The 3,815-nt window shown below is 43.1% G+C and overlaps 1 pseudogene; it reads right to left on the reverse strand.

Annotated features, from left to right (window-relative positions):
• Positions 1–237: 237 nt before the first annotated feature.
• LOC100484300 lies at positions 238–1,519 on the reverse strand (annotated as a pseudogene).
• Positions 1,520–3,815: the final 2,296 nt, after the last annotated feature.

Here is a 3,815-nt window from a genome sequence, read left to right on the forward strand (position 1 = left end):
TACTAATTCCACGTATGATGTTATTGAAAAATTCCTCTTATGCTACCAGGAGTCACATCACTTACGAAGTTGGTGCTCTTTCATGTCCTATTGCTGTATATTTATAATCTCCGCAAGTAACCACTTGCTATACAGCTCTTTTAAAACATTTTTTTTTCACTGTCTTTGATCAGGTCTTTATTGAAAATTAGCTGTCCAAAATGATTTGACTTTTAGAGAATAAACAAATGTAAGTTTTTAAGCAGCAGGCTCCCTGTCTTCCATGCTGGGCTCCTTTTCTGCAGGCTTCCTATCTGCTGCAGGGTTCTTGGTAGCTGCAGCTTTGTTCCCACCAAAGATTTCTTCTTCTTCCCACCAACAGCCTTCTTTTCCTTTCGTCGCTACCACAGGCTTCTTGCCTGGAACCCCTGTCTCATCGGATTTGGCTTCTATGACTGCTGCTGCCTTACCCATCTGGCGTTTGTGATTCTTGGCCTGGCGAAGAACCGTGTTCCGGCACATGGTCTTTGCATATGGACGGGTTTAGCTTCAACATGATTCTCGGGTTCTTCTGTGGATTCTTCTTCAGATTCAGCGATGAATCTTCTTGCGTGGTGCTCATAGGGATCTTTCGATCTCTGGACTTTTCAAGATTCTCCTAAGGTCTGTATTAAACATCTTGTGCATGGGCAGGTTGTAGTTACTCTTGAGCGAGGCAGCCTTACGCCAAGTGCCATACGGATCATCTAACTTGCGGAAAGCACTTTCAGTCCAAATGCAGAAACGTCCCACATGCCCACCAGGAGCAAGTTTCAAAATGTTCAGTTTGCTTACATTAAGTAAAGTAATTCCAGGGATGTTCTGAAGGCCTTGATGATACCCTTGTCTTCATTGTAGGTGATGCAGGGTCCCCTTCGATGGATACATCAATGGTTTCTCATTTTGCCCCTGCCAGTTCTCATTCACTGAGAGGCGTAGACCTTTTTGATATTACTCCAGGCTTTAAGTTTCTTAGGAAGCAAAACAGCCTCCTTGGTCTTCTTGTAGCCTTCAACTTTATCTTCAGCCACCAAAGGAAGTTCAGGAACTTCCTCAGTATGATGACCTTCAGACAGCACCAGTGCTGTTAAGGCTGAGGGAGCCAGGGCAGAGCAGATGGCATATTGCTTCTGTGTTGTGTTCACTCTATGAATGCCAGGTTTTGTTTGGTGCAAACATGCAGCCCCCAACGACACACATTTCCAAAAGCACCCTTGCCAGAATGGTGAGTCCCACTGCCTCGAACTCTAGGAATTTGAGCCATGGATCTGCCAGTGCTCCAAGACTCAGCACTGGGTTGATGACCTGCTAATTCGCTGGCAGCCTATGGCTGTCTGTTGGTTTTGTGCAAGTTGGTGTGAACAAAGTTCATGGTATCAGGTCAGATGGGAGCCTTGAACACAGCAGGCAAAGTAACACTTTTGTCAAATGATTCCCCCTTTTTGGAGTACACAGATACCAGTGGGCTAGCACAAGCCATCGAGGGGAGAGGGGAGTGCCACGCTCCTCAAAACATTTTTAACAAAGCCACACATACACTGATTTCCGAGAGACAAATAGTTCTTATAAAACCTGTTGTAAAAACCATCCATCTCCTTTCCCGTACTCTCACTTTTGGAGGGTTATTTTGGGATGTATTTCTGTGTCTCTAAATAACATGCTTTATTGCCACTTCTTGGTTTGTTGGTTTTAGGCATGACCTATTGACTTTCAGATTTAGTGGAATTTTCAGAGCTCGTGGAATTTCATCACTCCCACTCTCCACTGCACAAGTGCCGCTTCCCAGCCCACATTCTCTTGATAGAGCTCAAAACAATTGATAGTGAGCCATGTAGCGAACCTTGATGATTTTGCTTTCCTTGCATAATGTTATATTTTCCCCAGAGGTCATACAATTATCCTCTCAGGATGTTGAAATACATCAGGTGTTCTGTCAGTTTTATCTTGTGAAGAAATTTCTTCCTGAAAGCCTTCTACCCTACTGCAATCTGGATTGTTTTCCTTCTTTGCTGAGGAACAGCTGTTATTATAGAAACTTCCTTCACTATCACTTGGGAATTCTTTTGGTCTCTCTAATGGGGATGCAGTTTTTCCTTAATATGTCATCCTCTTTCTTGGCTTCCATCTTCATTTAGTGAAGTTCATCCTCCTGTAGACTCCTGAGAAAGAGGAGGAGGGGGAGGTAAACTTCAAACATCCTTCATGTCCAGAATGTCCTTTACCTTCACATTTAATTTTGAGTCTGGCTGGATATAATGTATAGATCTTCCTCAACATAATGGTGGTTATGACTTGATAAGTCCATTGAAAGTTGAAAATATTGTAAATTGGAAAAGGGGCATCTGGGTGGCTCAGTCAGTTAAGCATCTGCCTTTGGTTCAGGTCATGATCTCAGTATCCTGGGATCAAGCCCCAGGTCCGGCTCCCTGCTCAGCGGCAAGTCTGCTTCTCCCTCCCCCTCTGCTCTTCCCTCTTGCACTCTCTCTCTCTCCCTCACTCTTTTTCAAATAAATAAATAAATAATCTAAGAAAAATAGACAAAGCATTTAATATACCTAACCTATGGAACATCATAGCTTACCCTAGCCTGCCTTGAACATGCTCATAACATGTTAGCCCACAGTTGTACAATATCTCTTGTAATTTATTGAGTATACTGGAAGTAAAAAGCAGAGTGGTTGGATGGGTACAGAATGGTTGTAAGCATATGGTTGTTCAGCTTTCTGATGGCATGGCTGCCTGGGAACTTTGGCTCCCCTCTGTTGCCCAGCATCATGAGAGAGCATCGTATCACTTATTGCTAGCCTGGGAAAAGATCAAAGTTTGAAGTACAGTGGATACTTAATGTGTAGTGCTTTCATACTACCTTGAAGTTGAAGAATCATTCAGTCAGGGACCGTAAATATACCTCTTTCGTTCAGTACTTTAAAGTTATTGCTATGTATCTTTAAGGTTCCTTATGGTGGTATTGTTTGAATATGACCTGCTTCTTACTGTTCTCTTGATCACCAGGTTCCTGAAATTTCATAATATGTTTTATTGTAGTATATTTTAATCCATTGTTCTGAGTTTTTTCTTAAAGATTTTATTTATTTATTGTATTTGGAAGAGAGAGCGAGAGAGCAGGGGGAGGGGCAGGGGCAGAGGGAAAGAATCTCAAGCAGACTCCACTCGGAGTGCAGAACGTAGTGTGGGGCTTGATTTCACGACCCTGAGATCATGATGTGAACCAAAACCAAGAGTTGGACGCTTAACCAATTGAGCCACCCAGGCTCCCCTGTTCTGAGTTTTTTCAATCTGAAAGAGCGTATCCTTCAGTTCTGGGGACATTGTCTTGAAAAATCTCTTAATGATTTTCTCTCTTCATTTTCTATGTTCTTTTTTCTGTGATTTCTATTATCCAGGTACTAAACTTCCTGAACTAGTGTAAGTCTTTATTTCCCCCAAGTTACTATATTTTGCATTGAGGCTTTGCTCAGATGTTGGATTTTTAAAAATATTCTTAAAAATTTTTTATTTATTTTAGAGACAGGGAGAGAGAGTATCTTGAGCAGACTCCATGCTGAGGGCAGAACCCTGTGTGGGGCTTGTTCTCACAACCCTGAGATCATGACCTGAGCCGAAGTCAAGAGTCAGTTGCTTAGGGGTGCCTGGGTGGCTCAGTCAGTTAAGCATTTGCTTTCAGCTCAGGTCATGATTCCAGGGTCCTGGGATCGAGCCCCACATCAGGCTCCCTGCTTAGCAGAGGGTCTGCTTCTCCCTCTTCCTCTGCCTCTCTCCTCTGCTTGTGCTCGCTC

The sequence above is a fragment of the Ailuropoda melanoleuca genome, chromosome 1 (genome assembly GCF_002007445.2).
Source record: "Ailuropoda melanoleuca isolate Jingjing chromosome 1, ASM200744v2, whole genome shotgun sequence".
NCBI classification, from domain to species: domain Eukaryota; kingdom Metazoa; phylum Chordata; class Mammalia; order Carnivora; family Ursidae; genus Ailuropoda; species Ailuropoda melanoleuca.